Source organism: Vombatus ursinus, unplaced genomic scaffold (genome assembly GCF_900497805.2).
Source record: "Vombatus ursinus unplaced genomic scaffold, bare-nosed wombat genome assembly UNPS02014946.1, whole genome shotgun sequence".
Taxonomy (NCBI): Eukaryota; Metazoa; Chordata; class Mammalia; order Diprotodontia; family Vombatidae; genus Vombatus; species Vombatus ursinus.
This window is the reverse complement of record NW_020954724.1, coordinates 2,100,337-2,127,027: the sequence shown is the minus strand read 5'-3', so window position 1 is coordinate 2,127,027 and position 26,691 is coordinate 2,100,337. Positions and strand designations below refer to the sequence as shown.

The 26,691-nt window shown below is 34.9% G+C and overlaps 1 protein-coding gene across 1 annotated transcript in view; it reads left to right on the top strand.

The window, feature by feature from the left end:
- Nucleotides 1-26,691, top strand: part of ASZ1 (ankyrin repeat, SAM and basic leucine zipper domain containing 1) — a 96,772-nt gene that overhangs the window by 61,746 nt on the left and 8,335 nt on the right. The gene's annotated exons all lie outside the window — the stretch shown is intronic.

The following is a 26,691-nucleotide window of genomic DNA, read 5'->3' as shown; positions in this document are numbered from 1 at the left end:
AAGAAATGGACTTAAAAGATAAAGACTAAATAGAACAAAAATGAAGGGTAAAACAAAATTTATTATGCATCAGGTTAATCCAGAAAGACAATCGGTGCAGTTGTGCTATCAGACAAAGCAAAAACAAACATTCAGAATATAAAAAGGGATAAAAACAAGGAAAACATGTTATGGTAAAAGGAACCATAGACAACAAACCAATATCAATATTGAACATACGCCCCCCCCCCCAATGTCTCAGCATTTAATTTCATAAAGGAAAAAGTGAAAAATTATGAGAAGACATAGCCAGCAATACAATAATAGCAGGAAATTGTAATCTTTCTCTTGGTTCATGACAGATCTATCAGAAAGTTAAAAAGGAAACTACAATTGAAAAAATTGTTGAATAAACTAGAGAAACCCAATAAATTCTCTCCCCATAATTATTTGGTATAGTTGTGGAAATATCAGCAGTAAGAGAAAAGAAAGAAATGAAAGGTATCATTATGGTCAAATAGAGGAAATTATCTGAATTTGTTACTGTTACAATGGTTTATTTAGAAAATCAGCAAACAGCAAAGTTGCTGTATGCAAAATAAATTCTCAAAAATCATTAATATTGGTAGTAGCTAGGTGGTTCAGTGGGTAGAGCACCCACCCTGGAGTCAGGAGGACCTGAGTTCAAATGTGGACTCAGACACACATTTACTAGCTGTGTGGCCCTGGGCAAGTCACTTAACCCCGTTGCCTAGCCCCCCCCCCAAAAAAAATCATTAGTTTTTCTAAGTAATAATATTAATAATAAAATATAAGAAACAACAATAGAAAAGGAAATCCATTCAAAATAATTAAAATGCATAACATATTTGAGGATCAATCTACGAAAACACACTAAGTACTTGTATAGATTAATTTACCTAGCGCTCGTTAAACAAAGAGCAACTTAAATGTCTAGAGAATTACTCAGTGCTTATGATTGGGTTGTGCCAAGCCGATAAAATAAAAATTATATTATTGCCAAAGTTAATTTACATTTTTAATGCTCTGTCAATCAGATTATCAAAGATAACCTTTACAGAATTTGATAATATAATTCATTTGGAAAAGCTAACAATCTATAATATCAAGAAAAATAGTGAAAAGAGATAGTAATGGAGGGGGAATCTCACTTCTAGACTTCAACCTGTATTACAAAGCAAAAATCACCCAGACCATTTGTTATTGTTTTAAAAAGGGTAGATCATCAGTGGATGATTCTGGACAAGGGAAAATCAGAAACACTGGTGTTCAGTAACCCAGTGTTTAATAAACTAGAAAACATAAATTACTTGGGAAAGAACTCCATATTTGTTTAAAAAAAACTGGAAAATTAAAAAAATAGTCTGGCAGAAATTAAGGCTACACACCAAGAGTTTAAACCATATTCTAGAATACATTGTAAATGAATAAGTGATCTTAAAATCAAAGGCTAATTTAAAAAAAAACTTGGGGGGGGCAGATCATAGACTTTAAACAGATATAAATAGATGTATTCTTAACCAGAGGACAGCTTGGTGGCTTAATGGATGCAGTGCCAGGCCTGAAGTCAGAAAGATTCATCTTCCTGAGTTCAAATCTGGCTTCAGACACTTACTTGCTGTGTGTCCCTGGGCAAGTCGCTTAATTGTTTTTCTTAGATTCCTCATCTGTAAAATGAACTGGAGAAGGAAATGGCAAAACACTCCAGTATCTTTGTCAGGAAACCCCACATGGGGTCACGAAGAATCAGACTGAACAATGACAACAATAATTCTTAACCAACAACGATAGAAGCAATGACAAAAAATAAGATTGATAGCTTTGATTATGTGAAAAAAAAAGCTTCTGAACAAAGAAAGGTAATACATGTAGGATAAAAAAGGAAATGGATGAATGGGCAAAAATTTTGTCTTTGTATAAAATTTCTCAAATAAGGGCTTATTATCTAAAGATAAATAATAAATGCATTTACAAGGCTAAAAGCCATTTCCTAATAAATGAGTGGTCAAATATATGAACCAATAGTTCTCAAAGGGAGAATTTTAAAGTACTAATAACTGTATGAAGGAGTCATCCAAATCATTAATAATTATAGAAATGTAAATTAAAACAATCTTGAGATTTTACTTCATACCTTGCAAATTCACAAAGATTACAAGATAGTAGCAGTCAGTGTTGGAAGATAGGCACACTAGTGCATTGTTGTTCGAACTGTGAATCAAAATCTTTTTTGAAAGCATTTGGGAATTATTTAAAATGACTAGAATGTCTACAACTTTGGCCCTTGAGGTTTCATCATTAGCTTTTAATACTCCAGTGAGGACATTGATAAGAAAGTCCCCATATACACTAAAATGTTTATAGTAGTGCTCGTTCTGATAATAAAGATTTGGGAATAAAATAGATGTCCATTGATCAGGTAATGGTTACATTTGGTGTAATGGAAGATTACTGTGCTGTTAGAAATGATGAATGCAGAGAAGCATGTAAAGACCTATGTGAACTGATGTGGAATGAGTAAGCAGAGCCAAGTGCCCAACATATACCATGACGGCAACCTCATAAATGGAAAGGGCAATCACACACACAAAAAATTCGTAAGTGAATGTTGCAAAATATCAAAGAACAAGCATGTCTCAGAAGAGCTATAGATTGCCCTACCCCCCTCCCTTTTCAGAGGTGGGAAGTCCATGAGTGTGTTATGTTGTACATTCAAATTTTTTCAATGTATTAATCATTTGTGCTACTTTTTCCTCTTACTCTAGAAAAATATTATTTGTTAAATGAGATGGCTCTCTAGGGTGAGGAGTAGGAAGAAAAGTAGGAGAAATTCTAGTGATGTAAATAATTGGGCAGCTACTTGGCACAGTTGATTAAGAGTACTGAGCCTGGAGTCAGGAAGAGTCATCTTCCTCTGTTCGAATCTGACCGCAGACACTTAGCTAGTTGTGTGACCCAGGCAAGTCTCTTAGCTCTGTTTGCCTCATTTTCTTCATCTATAAAATGACCTGGAGAAGGAAATGGCAAACCACTCCATTGCCAAGAAAACCCCAGAGTGAGTCACAAAGAATTGGACATGACTGAAAACGACTGAACAACAAGAAAATAAATGATGTAAACAAGAACCTTTCTTTTTAAAAAGGTACATTAATTTAAGTAGTGTTGTTATTTTTATTATATTGGCTCCACCTTCCTATGAGCAGTTAATATTTCTCCATTTAGATCTGTATTTGTGTAAAGAGTATTTTGTAATTAAATTCACATATCTATAGCTAGACTCAAGTTGTTATTTTAAATATAATTTCACTTTCTCTCTCTTCCTGCTGTTTTGTTGGTAATATGTAGAGAAGCTGGTGATTTGACTGCATTTTTTTCATAGCCTGCAACTTTGCTGAAGTTTCTAATTATTTCAGTTAACTTTTTAGTTGAATACCCAGAATTCTCAAAGTAAGCCGTCATGTTATCTGCAAGCAGCAATAATTTTGTTTCTTCTTTGTCTTTGCTTGTTCCCTTGATTTCTTTTCTTCTCTTAAAACTATTTGACAGGCCTTTAGTTTATTCCCTTACATAGTACACTAGCTCTTGGTTTTAGATGGGTAGTAATTATACTAAGGGACAATCCATTTATTCTGATGCTTCCTCGTATTTTTAACAGATATGGGTATTATATCCTATCAAAACCTTTTTCTGTACCATGATAAAATCATATGATTGTTTTATAATTATGGTCAATTATATTTCTTGTTTTCCTAATAATGAACTGGTATCATATATCTGGTACAAATCCAATCTGGTTATAATGTATAATTTTTCTGATATGTTGTTGTAGTCTTCTTGCTAATATTTTATTTAAAGTTTTGCATTAGTATTTATTAGGCATATTGATCTATAGTTTCTCCCTTCTCTGTTTTAACTCTCCCCAGGTTTGGTATCAAGCCCATATTTATATAATGGGAGGAATTTGGTAGGAACCTTTGTTTTCTAGTTTTTTCACATTTAAAGCATAGAAGCTAATTTTCTTTAAATGTTTTACAGAATTCTCCTATAAATCCATCTTTTCCTGGGCTTTTTTTTTTCTTTTAGGAGCTCATTTACAGATTATTCCATTTCTTTTTCTGAGATTGGGTTAAGTCTTCAATTTGTTCTGTTAATGTAGACATTTTATATTCTTTCAAATATTTCATCCATTTTATGTGTCAATTTTATTGGCATGTAGTTTCTAATAATTTTACTTTATTTCTTAATTTATTGTGAATCAGTCTCTTCATTTTTAATAATTTGGTTTTCCTCTTTTTTAATTAAATTAGCTAATGTTTTATTTGTTTTATTCATTTTACAAAAAACTCCTGACTTTATTAATTCAATTTTTTGCATTCAATTTTGTTCATTTCTTTGATTTTTCAGGATTTTTATTTTTGTCTTTAATTGGGGTTTTTATTTGTTGGTTTTCTAAATATTTTTTGTTCCATAATCAGTTCATTACTTATACGCTTTATCTTTTGATGAAAATGTTTAAAGATATAAATTTTCTCCCAAAGAACATTATGACTGCATCCCAAAATTTTTGGGATATTTGTCTCTTTTTCCATGTTGTCTCACTGTTGTCCTTGTCTTTAATGAAATTATCTATTGTTTCTGTGGTTTAATTTTTGATCCACTTATTTGTTTGGATTATTTTAATTTATGTTAAATCTCTAATTAATTTTTAATCATTTTCGGCAATCCCTTATTGCATGTAATTTACATTTCATTATGATCTGAAATAGGTGTGTTTAAGATTTCTACTTTTCTTCAAATCTGGCCTCAAACCAAACACTTGACACTTACTAGCTGTGTGACCCTGGGCAAGTCACTTAACCCCAATTGCCTTAAAAAAAAAAAGATTTCTACTTTTCAACATTTTTGAAAATTTTTTTTGGCTTAATATATGGTTAATTTTTATTAAGGTCTGCGAGTCAGTGAACATTTATTAAACATCTATGTTCTAGGCGCTGTGCTAAGCACTGGGGATACAAATACTAAAAAAGACAAGTCCCTACCCTCAAGAAGCTTACAGTCTAATGAGGGAAGACGATACACAAAAAGAAGCTGAAAAGGGAGGTAGGGAAAGGAGGTAAAGAACCAGGCTGGGGGCATGATGGAGAAGTCTAACTGAATGCAGCCAGATGGTAAATGAAGAGATGGCTGTTCTAAGCACCCTTCTTAAATGGAAGTCTAAGGAGGAGCTCTCTGCTCTTCCCTCCAATCAGAGGGGTGCCAAAGGCAGAGGGTATTGATGAGGTGAGAAGTGATCTTGCAGGATGATGAGGCTTCTAGTGGCATCCATCCATCCTATTTTCTTATACTTGTCAATTTATTTGTTTTTCACTTCTTTTTTATAAAGTGGTCATGATAGACATTTGTTCAGCACATGGTCTCTAGGTTTGATGCTTTCTGCTTCTGTTCCTCCACCCCTTTTCTCTTTCCTTCTCCATGAGCCCAATCACCAATTCTTATTCTTTCTTTCTTGTCTTTTAAATCCCTCTTCATAATTCTCCCTACATTGTTACAATGTGTTTTGCTTAGTGCCTGATTCCTCCCTTAATCTATTCTCTTATGTCCCTTCTCCCCTTTCCCTCCTGTTTAACTGTTGAGTGAAATGTATTTAAGTAACCAGTTCTTGTGAGTGAATTCCTACCTCCTCTTACCAGTTCAGATTAGCGAGGTTCAAGTGTTACTCACAAACCCCTACACCTTCTTCCTTTTGTAGAGTCTTCGACTTAAACACTACAATTATGTGAGATAACTTCCCCTACCTTTCTTCTTCCCACCTCCTCCTTCCTTTCTTCTTGCAAGATCCTCAAAACAAAAAATCGCTTCCAAGCCTTCTTTCTTGATAAATTCCTTCTTTGCCTCCTGATGATGATGGTGTTCTAAGGGGATAAATATATCATCTCCCTATATTATACTGTAAACATTTGATCCTTGTTTAGTCTCCTATGATAGCTCATTTATATTTATCTTTTTTATATTTCCCTTGACTCCTGTGTTTGTATTTCAGAGTTTCTATGCAGCTCTGGAATTTTTCTGAGGCTGAGAAATGCTTTATTTCATTAAATGTCCATTTTTTCTCCATGTAATTATGCTAAGTTTTGCCAAGTATGTTATTCTTGATTGTGAACTTTCCTTCTGAAATTGCATATTCCAGGCACTTCTTTCCTTTATAATGGCACTTGCCAAGTCCTGTGTGGCTTCTTGTATTTCAAATCTTTCTGGCTGATTATAGATTTTTTTTAATTGGAAGCTCTGGTTCTGGCTCTATTGTACCTAGGAATTTTTATTTGGGGTTTTCTTTGTGGATTATTTTTACTATGCCCTCTTGTTCTCGGAGATTTGGACAGTTTCCTTTATGATTTCTTTATGTTGTATAGGTTCCCTTTTTTGTGCTAGCTTTCAGGTAGAAGAATGATTCTTAAATTATCTCTCCTCATCATTTTTCAGTGGCTGTGCCTCGTTCCCAAAATGTTTTCCCCTCTCCTCTCTGCCTCCTGACTTCCCCAGCTTCCTTTGAGTCTCAACTAAAATCTCAGTCATTTTTTTCAGTCCAAGTTAGCATAGGGATTTAAAAGCCAAACAGGGTTTTATATTTGATTCTGAAAGTAATAGGGAACTGCTTGAGTTTGTTGAATAAGGAGCTATTGTGTTCTTTGTTATTGTTGTCTTTCAGTCCTATCCAACTCTTGTAACCCCATGAACTATAGCATGCCAGGCGCTTCTGTCCTCCACTATCTCTCAAAGTCTGTCCAAGTTCATGTTCATCTATCCATCTATCCGCCTTATCAGTGATACTCATCTATCCATCTCTTTCTTTGCCATCCCCTTTTCCTTTTGCCTTCAGTCTTTCCCAACATCAGAGTCTTTTCTAGTGAGTCCTGTCTTCTCATTATATGGCCAGAGTATTTAAGCTTCAGCTTCAGAATTTGACCTTCCAGTGAATAGTCTGAATTAATTTTTTAAATATTAACTCATTTAATCTCTTTGCTCTCCAGAAGGATTCTCAAAAGTCTTCTCCAGAACCGCAATTCAAAAGTATTGATTCTATGATGCTCAGTTTTCTTTATAGTCCAACTCTCACAACCATACTTACTACTGGAAAGACCTTAACTTTGACTATATGGACCTTTGTCAGCAAGGTGATGTGTCTGCTTTTTAGTATGCTGTCCAGATTTGCCATAGTTTTCCTTCTGAGGGATAAACGTCTTTTAATTTCATAGCTGCAGGCACTGTCTGTAGTGGTCTTTGAGCCCAAACACATAAAATGTGACACTGCTTCCATTTCTTCTCCCTGTATTTGCCAGGAAGTGATGGGACCAGTTGCCATTATCTTAGTTTTTTTTATGTTAAACTTCAAGCCAGCTTTTATACTCTGCTCTTTCACTCTCATCAAGAGGCTTCTTAATTCCTCTTTCTGCCATCAAAGTGGTATTGTCTGCATATCTGAGATTGTTACTTCTCCCAGCAACCTTAATTCCAGCTTTTGATTCATCCAGCTTTGCATTTCACATGATGTACTCTGCATAGAAGTTAAATAAATAAACTTACAATATACAGCTTTGTCATACTTCTTTCCCAATCTTAAACCAGTCAGTTATTCCATGTTCAGTTCTAACTGTTCCTTCTAGACACACATACAGGTTCCTCAGGAGAAGAGTAAGATGATCTGGTACTCCCATCTCTTTGAGGATGGTCAGACCTGTGCTTTAGGAAGATCAGTTTAACAGCTGAGTGGAAGATGGACTGGAATGAGGAAAGATTTAAGCTAAGGAGACAATCAGAAGGCTACTGTAGTAGTAGAGGTGTGAGCTGAGGAAGGCTTGCACCAGGTTGGTGGCTCTGTCAGAGATGAGAAGGGGATGTAAAGAGATGTTTTGAAGGTAGAATCAACAAGACTTGACAACAGATTGAATATGGGGTTGAGAAAGAGTGAAAAGTCACAAATGATACCTATGTTGCAATCCTAGGCAACTGGGAAAATGGTGGTGTCCTCAACAGTAACAGGGAAGTTAGGAAGTGTTTGGAGAGATAATGAGGTGTTATTATTATCCCCATTTTACAGATAAACAAACTGATACATAAAGGTTAATATTTTGCCTAGGTCTGAGGCAATCTCCTCTCGCCCCCTGTCCTTTTTAGTTCATAGACAGTAACCCCAGTTATGTTATTACTTCCCTGAGTCTAGTTACCAGCCTAGTCCTTCAAGGAACTTTCTTAAAACATTGAAAGGGGTTAGGCCTTTGGAAAGAGGGAAAATCGTTTAGTGCATAGCATTATTTTCTTAAAAGTTTGTTTAAGGACTGATACAGTTTTTCAAGAAAATCTGAAAGAATTTAAGTTTAAAGAAATATTTCTTAATATTTTCCTTAAGAGAAAAAAGAAGGCATGAATATGCTTCCAAAGCAAGAATTTTTAAATCTGGTTCTCTTGTTTATCTTTTCCTTGCTGTTGCCCCATTTTACAGAAAAAATATGCCAAATGCCAAACAAGTTGACTTAAAATTTTAAAAATATAAATCCCTCTGGTCAATTGTGGAACCTCTCCTATAAAATAAATTTTGTGAAAAAAGCAATGTTAGTTCAAGAATATGAAGAACCCCAAATGGTTCAATTACTAGAAGTGTTGGATTTTTTAAATAAAACTTTTAGACATATATATTCCAAGAATGTGACCTTGTTATTAAATCACAGGTTATGTTTACATGCTGTTATGGAGAAGGTTTTACTTCTCACTTATTCAAAATCATTTTTAGGGAAGAAAATTAGTCATTGTCATATAAAAAGTAACAGAGAGAAAACTTGAGCTGATTGACTGTAAACTCCTAACGATGTTACTTGAACAATTAAGCTAATTATTTTAGTATAATCTTCTTCTAGTTGTTAAATTTATGGTTGTATTCAATATCATAGTCTTTCAGGTATGGAAATTTTTCATGTGGACACAGCATTTACTACTCTGTATTAGTCTTAGAATTCTTATGCATTATAAAATTTTCAGGCATTCTGCTCTGGAGGTGTTTTTAGGAAGTTCAATTTAGCTTGAGATATAGCTCATATTTTTCATCTTTCTGTGGCAGTCAGTTATCCCCTGGAGGCGAACTCTGCTGCTTCCATAGGTATGTTCATTCTTTTAAAGTAATTATTCTAATTGTCAAATGACTATTTCATTGTAAAAAATCTAGTACTTATGTATAACAAAATGATAATAAGTTTATGTATTTCTTTAGAAAGTAAAGTGAGAAGGAAACTAAAATGCTGTCATTTTAAATATCCTTTTTAGACTGTAAATTTAGTCAATTCATTAAACCCAAAAGGGATCGACTGTTTTACTTTTGTCTTTGTATCCCTAGCACCCAGCATGTTGCTTATTAGCACATAGTAGGTACTTAATCAGTGTTTGTTAAATTGAAGTCAACGGTGTAATATGGCAACCAGAAAAGCTAACATCATCTTAAGGTATGTTAGGAGGATTATAATGTCCAGGACAAGGGAGTGATGATAGTCCTGCTGCCTTGGTCTCTTCACTTTTTTTCCTTCTGTCTTGACCGTGTAGTTCACTAGTTAAACTGTTTGTTCTTCTCTACATTTGAATCCCTTGCCCCACTGGGCTAAAGCTACTTATGCTTTGACAACCTCTAGCTGTGGTTTACCTCCAACATTCCTCCTTTGTTGTTATTTATATGCTGCTGAATTATGCTGGAGAAAGTTATAAATTATTGATGGGGCCAACTACAAATTTGTTATTTATTCTCAACTGGGCTCTAATTGCAGCATGGCAGTCCTTTTACTTTTCCCTATGATACACTCCACTCACTACAGCTGTTGCAAACCTTTCTTTCCTTGAGCCTCCTTGCTCCTAAACAGATGATTGCATGTCTGATTTTACTTGAGAAAAATAGAGTCCAGTTGCCATTGAGTTAACCTCTCTTTTCTCCCCTCTTACGTCAAAATCCCTTTATTATTATTTATAATCTTTTTTTCTTATCTCAACTCTTCTCCCTAAGATCTGTCCTTTTACTTTCAACCCTCCCCCACCAGTCTCTTCTGACAGATTGTCCCTACAGTCTTCCCATTTCTCTCTCTGATTTTTGATCTCTCCCTATCTCCTGGCTCTTTCCCTGGTACCTTAAAAAATGTCCAGGTCTTTTCTATCCTTTAAAAAAAAAAAGGACTTCATTTGACCTTGCCATCCCTCAAGGTATTGTTTTGACTCTCCTTCCTTTTTTTCACAGCCTTTACTTCCTGTCTTCTTATTTACTTTTTATTCTCTTGCAGTCTGGCTTCCAACTCCATCATTCACCTGAAACTGTTGATTCACTTCAAGGTTTCTAATTATCCTGTAATTGTTTAATCTAATGATCCTTTCTAAATCCTTAGCCTCAGTTTCTCTGCATCATTTGCCACTGTTGACTCCCTCTTCTCTTCTGGATCCTCTCACATCCTTGGATTTTTCTTAACATTGGTTCCCTTCCTACCTGTCTGACTGCCCCTACTTACACTGTCATCTGTGTCCTGCCCTTAAAGTTTTGGTGAACCCAAAGCTGTGTCATGGGTGCTCTTCTTTACAGTCTCTTTCTTAGTTATCAGCTCCCATGTGTGTTCACCTGTAATCTCTATAAAGATAACACCTAAGGCTATATGTCTAGGCCCAGTATCTCTCCTAAACTCTAGTTGCATATCATGTAACTTTTGGACATTTTAAATTGGAAGTCCTAGAAAGAATGTCATACTCAGTAGCCAAAATAGAATGCACTATCACACACACACACACACACACACACACACACACATACACACACACACACACACACACACACACACACACACCCTACCTACATGCCTGAAACCCACCTATGTTTGTTAATAGAACCACCATCCTTTTCTAGTTACTTAGAATAATGTTCTACTTTGTCTCACTGCTTATCACTTTTCCAGTTACTCTTGTTGATTCAGCCTCTACAACAGCTCTCCTATCTATCTCCTTTCTCCTTATTCATGAGGCTGCTACCAGGCCCTTATCACCTCTTATCTAAACTATTTTAATAACCTCCTAATTAGCATCTTTCCTCCAATCTCTCCCCTCACTCATCCATATTTCATAGTTGCCAAATTGATATTCTAAAAGTAAAGGTCTGACTGTATCATGTCCAAGAATGTCTATTTCCTCCCTGTTGCTTCAATAATGAAGTAGAAAATTTGTCTGTCATTTAAATCCCTTCACAATCTGGCTGCAGCTTACCTTATGCTTATTGTTGCACATTACTTTTCTTGACACATTCTGTAGTCTATCCATACTGGTCGTCTTACTTATATGTGGCATTCCATCTTCTTTCTCTCTCTGTGTCTTTTCAGAGACTGTCTTCCATACTTGAAGTAGTAGCTGTCTATTGTAGATGATTAGACTCTTTCAGTTGATTCATTAAGAAAACTTTGTAGTGTTCAGGGCTTAATCCAATAAGCAAAATGGCATCTGTGTATAGGATTATTTAGAGAGTATCACTGTAGGTAAAGAATCTCTCTTTTATTTAGACTACACAGGACATGTTCCATGACACTAGCAAATGCCATTAATAAGCATAGATGTCTCTATTTTTGCCACCTTTGAAGCCAATATTCAGCACAAAGTTACTTCTATAATCACATCTTGCATAGAACCTTATGGGATTTTAACATGTGTATGAAAGACTTGTTTGAGATGAGCCCTTAAAGCTGCATTGGTTCTGCTATCAGCCAACAATAGATACAGCAGTATTTTGCAACTTTTAAAATGTAGTGTTGTAAAAAATAATCTGCCAAAGCTTGCCAGTTTCCCATTTCACATTTTTATCAATGATACCCTTGCTGCCTGCATGAGGAAACCCTTTGGATCAGTAGTTGCTATTTTTTCTTGGTCATATTTTTTTAAGTACTGTCAGTGATCTTTTCCATTCTTTTGGGGCCTTTCCCTCTTTGAAATTTCTCAAAAAATCAATCACTGAAGGCCTTTGATACTATGTCATTTCCAACACAGATTTCTTCCATATGTGTTTGGAAGGCCCAGCTGTTCATCCCAACTTTATCTTCGTAAGTATAGTGGTATTTCATCACATAGTATATTGGGTATAGAGGTTTTGGAATCCAAATGTGGTCTTACTTTTTTGTCACTGATAAGAATAGGCCATATTGGTACGATTTTTTTTTTCATTTTACCTATGTTTGTCACCACCTTTCCAGTTCTGTGTACAAATGTTCTCAAGATGATCTGGCTTAGCCAGGGTCTTATGATAATCTCTGATAAATAGACTAATTTTTCCCACAGTTGCTTTGTTGGTGGGGCAATGTTTCTCTTGGCCTATCAATATTTCTTCTATACCTTTGGTCCTCTTGTAACATTTCCTAAATAAACTTACCTAAATTAGTGTTACCTTTGGTAAGGAAATCTAGTTTTTGCTAGCAGAGGTGGTTTCTGGGCTTTTATCTTCCTAAGTGTGATGATTCATTGTAAATCAGGTAAAACTTATGTAAGTAATGTTGGTAGAAACATTATCTTTACTTTGAGCTATTAACCATTTTTTTATATTCAGTAGCTTGTTTAAAAGATTCTAGCCACTCTAATTTCACACTGCTTCCCATCCTTATCCTTTCTTCTATTAATATTGAGAAACATGATGTAATGAAAAGAATGCTGAATTGGGAGTCTGAGGAATTCTGTTATTTATATATTTTACACAAAACATATAAAATATTATTTAAATATTAAATAAAAATGTTATTTTATATAAAATATAAAACTCTATCATTTACTAGCTATGTGACCTTGAAGTTAGATCAGCTCTCTGGATCCTAGTACATTTGTCAAATTAGGGGGATTGACTAGATGATTTCTGAGGTCTTCTCTAATTCTAAATCTACAGATCTGTGATTTTGACCTTTTCAAGTATCTGCTCCCAACTGATCCTGAAATGATTGCTTTGTCAGTAACTGCTTGTTTCCTGCATTAAGATATAGCAAATTTCATGAATTGTGATTTGTAGGTGGATAAAGTACTCATGATGCATTGGAGTAGTCTCAAGCCTTTCGTACTGATGTTTCTTTATCTGGAACCTCTTTTTTCCAACTTAGTTTTCACCCTTTCTCTCTATAGTAACATTTACTTTGAAGTAACTGAGTAGGACATTAACTAAGTTTAAAGGATTTTGTTTACTTACTCATAGAATTTCTCTATTTCTTCATCTTCTGCAAGATGTTGGCACATAAGTTTCCATTGTTTTGTTGATAATATTCTTGTCTTGCAAGGTGAGATGATAGAGTATCCTATAAAATATTATTGCTCTTGTTGCCTTCAGTACTAGGGCAAAACCAACTCCAACATTTCCTTTATTCACCTCTTTCAGGAACACCTTTGAGTTGTCTTTTCATTTAGTTCCATATTCTTTACATCTTTTTTAGTGGAAATAAGTGGAAATGTCAGTATGAACATGCTTCACTACTTTGAGTATTTTATCCTTTTATAGTCATTGAACAAAGATTGCACAATGAAAGTTCAGCAGTTAAATTACTTTATAGGTATGTCATCTTAAGAACCTTGTGATTATTTTGCCCCTGTTTTCTTCCATAATTGCTTCAGAAGTGAGCTGATAGGGCTTAAAACTGTTTTATATTGTGGGGCACCTAGATGGCGCAGTGGATAGAGCACTGGCCCTGAAGTCAGGAGGACGTAAGTTCAAATCTGGCCTCAGACCAGACACTTGACACTTACTAGCTGTGTGACCCTGGGCAAGTCGCTTAACCCCAATTGCCAAAAAAGAAAAAAAAAAGAACTGTTTTATACTATAATGCATTTTAGAAATTACAGTGACTCATCCCCCCCCAAAAAAATTATCTTCTAGTTGCCAATCTCCTGGTATTTTTCTTTTCTTTGTTTTCTATATTTTCTTTATATATATATATAATGTATCTGTGTGTATATATATATTTATATATGTATATGTGTATATATATTTAATTTTTTATAATTAATGTATTTATTTTTAGTTTTCAACATTCATTTCCATAAGATTTTGAGTTTTAAGTTTTCTTCCCATCTCTCTTCTCCCTCCTCCCCATAGCGGCATGCAATCTGATATAGGCTCTACTTATACATTCATATTAAGCATATTTTTCACATTAGTCATGATGTAAAGAAGAATTAGAACCAATGGGATGAACCACAAGAAAAAAGAAACACAAAACAACAAAAGAAAAGGAGAGCAACTAGTATGCTTCCATCTGCATTCAGACTTCTAAGTTCTTTCTCTGGATGTGGATAACATTTTTCATCATGAGTCTGTTGGAGTTGTCTTACATACTTGCATTGTTAAAAAGAGCTAGTCTATCAGAGTTAGTCATTACTCAGTGTGGCTGTTACTGTGTACAATGTTCTCTTGGTTCTGCTCATTTCATTTTGCATCAGTTGAAATAAGTCTTTCCAGGCTTTTCAGAAGTCTACCTGCTCATCGCTTCTCATAGTACAATAGTATTCCATTACATTCATATATCACAACTTGTTCAGCCATTACTCAATTGATGGACATCCCTTCAATTTCCAGTTATTTGCCACCACACAAAGAGCTGCTATAAATAATTTTGTACATGTGGGTCCTTTTCCTGTTTTTATGACCTCTTTAGGATGTAGACCTAGAACTGGTATTGCTGGGTCAAAGGATATGCACAGTTTCATAGTCCTTTGGGCATAATTCCAAATTGCTTTCCAGAATGGTTGGATCAGTTCACAACTCCATCAACAATGCATTAATGTTCCAGTTTTCCCACATCTTCTCCAGCATTTATCATTTTCCTGTTTTGTCATGTTAACCAATCTGATTGGTATGATATGGTACCTCAGAGTTGTTTTGATTTGCATTTCTCTAATCAATAGTGATTTAGAGCATTTTTTCATATGACTATCTATAGCTAATTTCTTCCTCTGAAAACTGCCTGTTCATATCCTTTATCAATTGGGTAATGACTTGTATACTTATAAATTCAACTCAGTTCTTTTTATATTTTAGAAATGAGGCCTTTATCAAAGACAATGACTGTAAAAATTGTTTCCCAGCTTTCTACTTCGCTTCTAATCTTCATTGCATTGGCTTTGTTTGTACAAAAACTTCAATTTAATATAATCAAAATCATCCACTTTGGACTTTGTAATGTTCTCTATCTCTTGTTTGGTCATAAATTCTTCCCTTCTCCATAGATCTCATAGGTAACTATTCCTTGCTCTCCTAGTTTGCTTATAATATCAGCCTCTATATCTAAATCATGTACCTGTTTTGACTTTATCTTGGTATAGGGTGTAAGATGTTGGTCTATGCCTAGTTTCTGCCTTACTATTTTCCAGTTTTCCGAGCATTTTTTGTTAAATAGTGAGTTCTTATCCCAAAAGCTGGAGTCTTTGGATTTATCAAATAGTAGATTGCTATAGTCATTGACTGTTGTGTCTTGTGTACGTAACCTACTCCACTGATCCACCACTCTATTTCTTAGCCAGTATCAAGTAGTTTTGATGATGGCTCCTTTATAATACAATTTAAGATCTGGTATAGCTAGGCCACCTTCACTTGTATTTCTTTTCATTAATTGCCTTGATATTCTGGACCTTTTGTTCTTCCAGATCAATTTTGTAATTGTTTTATCAAGTTCTATAAAATAGTTTTTTGGTAGTTTGATTTTTATGGCACTGAATAATTTGGGTAGAATTGTCATTTTTATTATATTAGCTCAGCCTACCCACGAGCAACTGATATTTTTCCATTTACTTAGATCTGAATTTGTTTGTGTGAAAAATGTTTTATAATTCTGTTCATATAGTTCCTGAGTTTGTTTTGGCAGGTAGAATCTCAAGTATTTTATAATATCTACAGTAACTTTAAATGGAATTTCTCTTTCTGTCTCTTGCTGTTGGACTTTGTGAGTAGTATATAGAAATGCTAATGATTTATGTGGGTTTATTTTATATCCTGCAGCTTTGCTAAATTTGTTTATTATTTCAATTATTATTATTTTTACTTGATTCTCTAGGATTCTCTAAGTATACCATCATATCGTCTGTAAAGAGTGATAGCGTTATTTCTTCTTTGCCTATTCTAATTCCTTCAATTCCTTTTTCTTCTCTTATTGCTAATGCTAACATTTCTAGTACAATACTGAATAACAGTGGTGATAATGGACATCCTTGTTTCACCCTGATCTTATTGGAAATGCCTCTAGCTTATTCCCATTAACATATAATGCTTGCTGATAGTTTTAGATAGATACTACCTATTATTTTAAGGAAGATTCCATTTATGCTTATGCTCTCTAGTGTTTTTAAACGGAATGGGTGTTGTATTTTGTCAAAAGCTTTTTCTGCATCTGTTGAGATAATCATATGATTTCTGTTAATTTTGTTGTTGATATAGTTAGTTATGCTGATAGTTTTCCCAATATTGAACCAGCCCTGCATTCCTAATATAAATCCGACATGGTCCTAGTATAAATCCTACATACATTATTATCCTTGAGATAAGTTTCTGTAATCTTTTTGCTAGTATTTTATTTAAAATTTTTGCATCTATATTCATTAGGGAAATTGGTCTATAATTTCTTTCTCTGTTTTGGCTCTAACCAGTTTAGGTATCAGCACCATATTTGTATCATAAAAAGAATTTGATGGGACTCCTTCATCTATTTTCCCAAATAGTTTAAATAGTATTGGAATTATTTGTTCTTTAAATGTTTGATAGAATTCACTTGTAAATCCATCTGGCCCTGGAGATTTTTTCTTAGGGAGTTCACTGATGGCTTTTTCAATTCTTTTTTTCTGAAATGGGATTATTTAGGTATGTTATTTCTTCTTCAGTTAATCTGGGAAATTTATGTTTTTGTAAATATTTATCCATTTCACTGAGATTGTAAAATTTATGGGCATGCAGTTGGGCAAAACAACTCCTAATTATTGTTTTGATTTCCTCTTCATTAGTGGCGAACTTATCCTTTTCATTTTTGATGCTGGTTATTTGGTTTTCTTCTTTCTTTTTTTTTTAATCAAAGGTTTATCTGTTTTATTGTTTTTTTTCATAAAACCAGCTCTTAATTTTATTTATTAGTTCAACGGTTTTCATAATTTCAATTCTATTAATCTCTCCTTTGGTTTTCAGAATTTCTAATTTGGCATTTAATTGGGGATTTTTGTTCTTTTTCTAGCTTTTTTAGTTGTATGCCCAATTCATTGGTCCCTTTTGTCTCTATTTTATTTGTGTAAACATTTAGCGATATAAAACTTTCCCTAAGAACCGCTTTCACTGCATCCCATAAGTTTTGGTATGTTGTGTCATTATTGTCATTCTCTTGGATGAAGTTATTGATTGTTTCTGTGATTTGTTGTTTGACCCACTCATTCCTTAGGATTATATTATTTAGTTTCCACTTAATTTTTAGTCTGTCTTTCCATGACCCTTTATTACATGTAGTTTTTACTGCATCATGATTTGAAAAGGATGCATTTAATATTTCTGCCTTTCTGTATTGGATTGTGAGGGTTTTATGCCCTAATACATGGTCAGTTTTTGTGTAGGTTCCTTGTACTGCTGATAAAAGGGTATATTACTTTCTTTCCCTATTCAATTTTCTCCAGAGGTCAACCATATCTAACTTTTCTAAAATTCTTTTCACCTCCTTAACTTCTTTCTTGTTTATTTTGTGGTTAGATTTATCTAGTTCTGAGAGGGGGAGATTGAGGTCCCCTGCCAGTATAGTTTTGTTGTGTATTACTCCCTTAACTTCTCCTCTAAGAATTTGGATGCTATACCTCTTGATGCATATATGTTTAGTAATGATATTACTTCATTGTCCATGGTACCTTTTAGTAGGGTCTAGTTTCCTTCTTTATCTCTTTTAATTAGATCTATTTTTGCTTTTGCTTTATTTGAGATCAGGATTGCTACCCCTGCTTTTTTTTTTTTTTTTTACTTCAGCTGAAGCATAATATATTCTGTTCCAGCCTTTCACTTTTACTCTGTGTGTTTCTCTCTGCTTCAAATTACATACATACAATATGTATATAAACAACATATTGTAGGATTATGGTTTTTAATCCATTCTGCTATCCACTTCCATTTTATGGGAGAGTCCATCCCATTCACATTCACAGCTATGATTACTATCTGTGTCTTTCTCTCCATCCTATTTTTACCCATTTATGCTCTTCGCTCTCCTTTCTCCCTTTCCCTCCTCACTAGAATTTTGCTTTTGACCACTGCCTCCCTCAGTCTGCATTCCTTTCTATCAGCTCTCTCCCTTTTTTTTCACCTTTACTCTTACTACTTCCTCTGTCCCTTCTATCCACCCCCTTCCTTTTCTTTCCCTTTTCCCCTCCTAAGTTACTATAGAGTAAGTTAAATTTCTATTCTTAACTGATTATGTTATTCCCTGTTTGAGCCAAATCTGATAAGATTCAAACAATGCTCATCTCCCTCCTTTCTTTCCCTCTACTGTAATAGGTTTTTGTGCCTTTTTATGTGATGTAATTTACTCTTGTCTGCCTCCTTCCTTCCTCTTCTGCCAGAATGATCCCTTTTCACCACTTGGATTTTTTTTTTATCATCACATCAATGTCAATGTATACCCACGCCCTCTGTCTATGTATACCCCTCTTAAATGTCATAATAACAATACAGTTGAGTTACAAGTGTCATCTTCCCTTGAAGGGATATAAACAGTTTGCCCTTATTAATAACATGTTGTTGTTTTTTTCTTTCCTGTTTACCTTTTTATGACTCTCTTGAGTCTTGTATTTGAAGATCAAATTTTCTGTTGAGCTCTGGTCTTTTCATCAGGAAAGTTTGGGAGTCCTCTATTTCATTGGATGTCCACCTCCTCCTCTGAGAGATTATGCTCAATTTCACTGGGTAGTTGATCCTTGGTTATAGTCCAAGTTCCTTTGCCTTATGGAATATCATATTCTGTGCCCTCCAGTCTTTTAATGTAGAAGCCACAAGGTCCTGCATAATCCTGACTGTGGTTCCATGATATTAAATTGTTTCTTTCTGGCTGCTTGCAGCATTTTCTACCATCTTGGCTCCCAGAACTTCAAAAATCTCCTGGTATTTTTCTTCCTTTTTCATAGTTGGTTTGGTTGGTCTTTAGAACACAGAAATAATCTTTTGCCCATTACTGTACTCAGAGTTTGTCAGAGTTTGAGCTCCATTGGCATAGCCTTTGAGAACTTAAATCACCTCCATTCCACTCCAACATAACTTTTGTATACTCTGTGTGTGTGTGTGTGTGTGTGTGTGTGTGTAAATGTCAAAATATATTCTGTCAAAGTCATCTTTTATTTGAGGTCTTACAACGTATATGGGGATAAACATTTTCTTATTTTTAAGTGTCATTGGCTTTGTAAATTTTACATATATGACTATAATATTCTATCAGATTTTCTGTAGAATCCTAATATAATTTAATATTAATTTCATGCTAAATCCATAAGTATTGCAAAGAAAAATACTCAATATTGTACTATCAGTGTTACTCAAATTTAAAAAAAAAACACAAAAAACTTTCCCAATTTGGAAGGTTGCTTACTTTCTTCCTCAAAATGATAAGACCTGGTTTATCACATAGAGATTTATAAAATATATTTAGTTCCATCTCTTTATACTAACTATTTCCTATGCCTGGAATGCCTTCCCTCCTCACATCCACTTCTTAGAATCTTTGTTTCTTTCAAAATTCATCTCATCAACCATATTCTACCTGAAGCCTTTTGTGATTCCTGCCCCTGCCCCAGCTTCTATTGCCTTCACTCCCAGGATTGCCTTATATTTGCTTTCTTTACATTCTGTATATGCTTGGGTATGTGTTGGCTTCCCCCAGTAAAATGCAAGCTCCTTAAAGTCAGGGATTCTCGTTTTGTCTTTATATACCCAAAACTTAGCACAGTACTTGGAGCATCCATTGATAGGTGGTTAATAAATGCTTGTGATTGTTGCTTGTTGATTGATAGATTTGACAGTTAGGCACAGAAAGGATCCCTGCATATACAAGGCAGTACCAAACAAGGATAAATGAGAAGAACAGACCCAACGAAAATTAATAGATTCTTAATTAATGAGACAAACTACTCTAGACTGTATTAGAACTCTAATAAAGGGAAGAAAGGTACAGTGATTCAGTATAAAACTACAAAGTATTAGCAGCTAAAAATTCAGTGGTTTAAAAAAGTTTATGTGGTGTGTATATATATACATACATAAGCACATGTATACACATACACGTGTGTGTATTGTGTATGTATGTGTATGTATATATGTATCTATATCTCTTTATATGCTTTTGCACTTAAAGTCTTCATCTTATGCTTCATCATGATGTAGAAATGACTCTAGGTTATCAAAGACTATGCCAGACAAGTGTAAGTTCTTTCAGTCCTTCAGGGCAGAACGGCTTGAAGTATTGAGCAATGATGGCCTATCTGACTGAGAACCAACCCAGCTAACAGTGGTGTGCTTAATATGTGCCAACACAGTGAAAGTCTGATATCTGATACAGAAATGTAAGTTGAATAAAATGAAAAAGAGAAAACTTATGCAATATTAATATTATGAATGGCAGGGGAGTTATATCAAAGTATCTAAAAATCTAATTTCTCTGCAAATTTATTCACATACATGTATATACAGTATATGTGTGTATATATATATATACATGTGTACATATTTTATTTTTGTAATACATATTATACTGCCTTTGAGTATTGCAAAGTCTAGCACTCAGTTCTGCTCTCTGGTGATTTATTAACATACTACAAATATGTAAAAATAGACTCAAGTGTAATGAAAACATTTTAGTAATTTGTGTGTACATGGGAAGCTGTTCTCTCTTTAAAATTCAAAACCAATACAGTAATGTCAAGAATAGTCCATATAAAAGTTGCCATTATTTTAGGGATATAGATAGTTTGAACTTATTGTGGTTCTTTTTAGCCTTAAATCCATTATCCCTCTCCTAAATAGAACTAAGTGACTTCTAAATCAAAAAAGAGTTGAAGAAAAGCATCTTATGTACATTCAAGGCATCAAATGAAATGGCTACACTGAAGAAAGTAAACAGCTCTGTCATCTCATGGAATCTTTCTCTAATGATAACAGAATGTCATTTGGACTTAATAAGTGTAAAATTCTTAACATACACCAAGGAAAAATAGAGACTGAAGGCTTTAAGTTTGAATCTGGAGGTTACATTGAACAAATGGATGAAGGTGATACCTACATATACCTTTCTCTCTTCCAGGGAAGAGACATAAAAATATAAAAGATTGAAGGCTGTGGCTGAGTAGAGTAAGAGATTGGCATCTTGAAATCAAATCTGAATGGAAGAAAATGTTCAATACCTATGTAATAGCAGTCTTAATACACATTTTAAGAAATGTTAAATACACTACAACAGATTTGGAAAGTATCTTTTGAAAACAAAACCTGTACTATATCAGTGGAACATAAGACAGCTATAGAGGTATTAATACAGAAAGAAGAGAATTGATTTGTTCTTAGAGCAACAATACATGAACAGACATTGTAACGCTGTAGAAATATGTTTGGAGCAAGCAGACATTGATTTATTGATCAGTAAAAAAGAATGATAATGGGTCCATCCCATCAGATTTGTCAAATATAACAGTAGTTTACCTCTGGATGGAGCCTATGAAATGGCAAGACTCAAGAATAGAATACGCTCTGTGACTGACTTCCACATTAATTCGGCCAACATTGGGTCAGCAACTATTAACAATTGCCTTGGTCTTCAGGATTTGTTTGTAGAACTCAGTAAGTATAATTCTTCCAATAAAATGGACAGCCACTGGATTTTACCATCTGCCCTGCCATTGTGCCCTAAGGATTAAGTACTGCTATCATACCTTTCCAGATCTCTGGGCCTCACAGTCTGCTCTCAGCTATACACTGTAATATGTGTTGTCTCCCCAATTAGAGTGTGAGCTCCATGAGAGCAGGAACTACCTTGATCTTCTATTTGTATCCCTAGGACAGTGCTTGGCATATAGTAAATGTTTAATAAATGCTTTTTCATTCATTCATAGAAACTTTAAAATTTTTAAATAGATGTCACTATAATAAATGTTCCATGCTACAAGGAATAAGAGCTTTCAAATATAGAAATCTTGCACAGGACTTAAGAATCATGGAACAGGATAGGTACATACTCCTTTGCTTTCTGTTTCTAGCAGTGTTCCAAGGATATTATCTGTGAGTCTACTTTTCTTCAACTATAAAAAGCAGTTACTTTATCTTCATCTTCCTGTGCATTAAATAAAAAATAATAAATGTAAAATAATATCTCAGAGCCATTCTAGTGAACCTTATCAGACAAGACAATGATAATGAATATATTCATAATCATAACTGACATTTATATGACTATTTAAAGTTAACAAAACACTTGCATACATTATGTCATATTAACCACTTAATAACCCTGTAAAGTAGGTACACTATATGGCTCTGCAGATTTTAAAGTGCTTTATGAATGCTCGCTGTTATTAATATAGTTATTCCATTTAACAGATGAGGAACCTGCAGTTTAGAAGTATTAAGTGATCTGTCCTTTGTTACACAGTGTCAATGCGATTTGAACCTATGTCTTTCTAACTCCAAATGCAGTACTCCATCTACTATATAAACCATGACCTCAGGTTAGGGTCTCATCATCTTAATTGCCACTGTGTCTGAAGTCACTCCCAATCCATCCTCAACACAGCTGCCAAAGTGGTTTTCCTCAATTTGACCATTTCATTCCTCTACGCAGTAAACTGTAGTGACTCTCTGTTGCCTCTAGCATGAATTATAAAATCCCATTTGCCTTTTGAAAGAGCTCCTTTACAATCTGTAATCAGCATTTCTAGTCAATATTCTTTCTTCCCATTTTCTGTGGTCTGACATGACCTTTATGATTCTCACATAAGATCCACATAAATCTCCTGTCTCTTTGCTTGTGCACTGGCTGTCCTCAACACCTGGAATGTATTCTGTCTTCTGTTCTACCTTGTAAAATCACTTACTTCAAAACTCAGCTCAAGTTCCACTCTACAAGAAGCCTTTTTTTTAATATCCCCAGCAACTAGTTCGCAACTTCCCCTAATCTACTTTGTATTTACTTTGTATATACTTATATAGGTACAAATTGTCTCCATACAATATAAACTCATTGAGGGCAGAGACTGTTCCATTTTGTCGTTTCTGCAGTCTAGCACAGTACCTGGCACAAAGCACGTGCTTAATGAATAATTTGTATATTTGTATAATTTATTGACTGCTTGACTGCACTCTGCTGACATAACCTTCAAGAAGCCAGCATTACCTCCATACTATAAACCACACACAGTAAAGCTCTGGATTAAGACTTGAATCAAGTGATACACATATAGACATACGCGCGTGCACACATACACACACACACATACACACACTCTCTTTTTACATGAAAGCAAAATAGAGTTTTCAGTTGTGAGAATGGAACAGATGTGGAAGCAAAAATGATAGGATTCATGGGCTGTTTAAGTATGTGGAGTAAAGAGTCAAGGCCTGGCATTATCTCAGTCCTTCTACCACGTCCAATTATCACTTCAGCTTTCTTTCACTAACAGATTTCTTGAAAATATAATGAGACAGCACAGCTAGGTGGTGCAGTGGATAAAGCGCTGGCCCTGGAATCAGGAGTAGACCTGAGTTCAAATGTGGCCTCAGACATTAGCTGTGTGACCCTGGGCAAGTTACTTAACCATAAGGAAAAGAAAATGTTATCAGATCTAATGCATTGTATTCCTTATCCTTTCACACAACCTACTTTCCCTTAGAATTTAGGGCAGCTAGGTGGCACAGGGCCTAGAGTTAGGAAGAACTGAATTAAAAACTGGCCTCCGACCCTGGGCAAGTCACTTAGCCTCTGTTTGCCTCACTTTCTTCATCTGTAAATTGAGGATAATAATAGCAACTACCTCCAAGAGTTATTGTGAGAATCAAATAAGATAATAATTGTAAAGTGTTTAACACAGTGCCTGGCACATAACAAGTGCTGTAAATGTTAGCTATGAATTATTATCTAGTTTCTGTTCTTCTCGCTGCACTACTGAAATTTTTTGCTCAAAAATCATCAGTCCTCTCATCAGTTTATATAATTTCCACATTGTCCTCCTTGATTTTTTTTGCAAGAATTTTTGACACTTATGGGCTACTCATTTCTTGTGACCAAATTCTTTCTTTCCTTCATTTGCCAGTACTTTCTCCTTGTTCCTACTATACCTCTCTAACTATTGCTTCTCTGGCTCTTTCAGTGACCTTTCCCAGCTTCTTAAATGTAAATGTTCCCCATGATTCCTTCTCTGTTCACTCCCTCCTTTGGCAGTTTCATTCATTCCTATAGCTTCAACTGTCACTTTCTGAAAGTGATTCCCAAATCTTTTATCTCCAGCCTGACCTTTTTTCTCAATCTCCATACCCATCTCTTGATTGCCTTTATAATCAGGTCTTTCTGTGTATCCTTCTGGTAACTCATTTTTACCATGTCCAAACTTAAACTTATTAACTTTTCCCCAAAATAATGCCACTTCTAACTTCACTGTTTCTGTCAGTAGTGCCACCATTTACCCAGTCAATCTTATTTGCAACCTTAGTGTTATGCGTCATGTACAGGGAACTAGTTTGGCTAGAATACAGTGGATAATAGCTGTATCCCCTCAGTGACATCTATTGTCTACTTCTTCCTATTGCCCCAGGGCATTGAGCTTCCCCCAAAAAAGTTATGAAATCACACTTTAAACTACTGTAAATTTATGTTCCATAAGACCTTAGCTATACCTTATCTGCTGCTCAAGGCCATTCTGTACTTTTATACTGTATGTACAATTCTCTGCTATGTTAATTCCCCAGCTCATTCTTCGCGCAAACTATTCCAGACTTTTTCCCCTTTCTCAAGCCTCCCAGTTTCTCTAGACTTCCGCTCTCCAAAAGAAACAAATGACCTAGCTTACTACTAAACTGAGAAGATTGATGCCTCCAACAGGAGTTTCCTTAGGTTTCCTGTTCTGTTCCTTAAAACTTTGTTACCTGTTGTTGTTTTCCTCATGAGGAATAAAATAGTTCTTCTCCTTACCAAGGCCAATATCTTCTTTTTGTTTTCTTTATCCCATTTCCACCTCCCATATAACTTTACCCCAGCAATCAGTCTTCTGTTCACTCTCTTTTGTACATGTTCAGTCACTTTTTCACCACTGGCTCCTTCTAATATAACTAAGTACTATCAGATATCCCCAATCTTCTGAAATCTCTCCTTGATCTTTCTGTCATATCTAGGTATCTACCTTGCTTTCTTTTCCTATTCATGGCTAGACTTACAAAAAGTAGTTTATACCTGATAGTTTCATTTCCTTAACCCCTATAACCTGTCTTCCATTCTCACTGTTCTGCTAAAACTACTTTTAGAGCTCACCAGTTAACGTGCGTATAGCCAAGTCCTTTAGTCCTTCCTCAGCCTTCATCTTCATTGACCTCTGTGTAATATTTGGTGCTACTGACCACCCCTTCTTCCTAGATAATCTCTCCTTCCTTGACTTTCTACATTAATCTCTCAGTTGTCCTTTAACTGATCTTTTACTGACTCCTATGTTGGCTTTTTCTTCCCTGTGCCTGGATTGCCTGGATTTCCTCTTAAAATAAGAATCCCCAAGGTTCCAAGTTCTTTTTATTTTTATCCCTTAGCCTCAGTCACTTCCATGACTTCAACTTTAACTCTGCACATAAGAATCCTGTGTATCTGTATATCTGACCCTGACCTCCCAAAATGCAGGCCCTTTTTTCCAACTGCTTACATGATAGCTCCATCTTTTTTTTTTTTAAGGCAATTGGGGTTAAGTGACTTGCCCAGAGTCACACAGCTAGTAAGCGTCAAGTGTTTGGTCTGAGACCGGATTTGAACTCAGGTCCTCCTGACTTCAGGGCTGGTGCTCTATCCACTGCGCCACCTAGCTGCCCCATTGATAGCTCCATCTTGAAGACTCTCTATAACTTCATATCCAGCATATCAATAACTCACTTTTTTATCTTTCTACCAAAATCTTTTTCACTTTCTATATATTTTTCACTATTTATTTTTCAGATATATATATACACACATATATATGTTTCATTACCATTACTCAGTCTCCTATGTTTAAATTCTTTGTCTTATCTCTGAGTCTTCCTTTTCTCTCACTTTTTCCATATAAGTGATTACTATCAATTCTACTTCATCAGTGTTGCTATTATCTATTTTCTGTGTTCTCTTTTATTACACTAGTACAAGCTCTCATTGCAACTTGCTGATTTCACTGCTAGATTAATCTTCTTTTCTATAAATCTGTCATATCACTCCTTTGCCCAAAGTTCTTGAATGATTCTTGCTGTCTTCCAAATAAAATTCTATGTCTTACTGACATTCTAGTTCCTACATGTGGTACCACCCTGCCCTTCCAGCTGTATCTCATAACATATCTTCTATATATTCTAGGCTCCAATAAAACTCCTATATATTCTAGGCTCTAATTAAACTGCGTTCACTATTCCCACTTCCCACTTTCCAGTTCTCACATCTTTGCTTGTGTTGTCCCTGT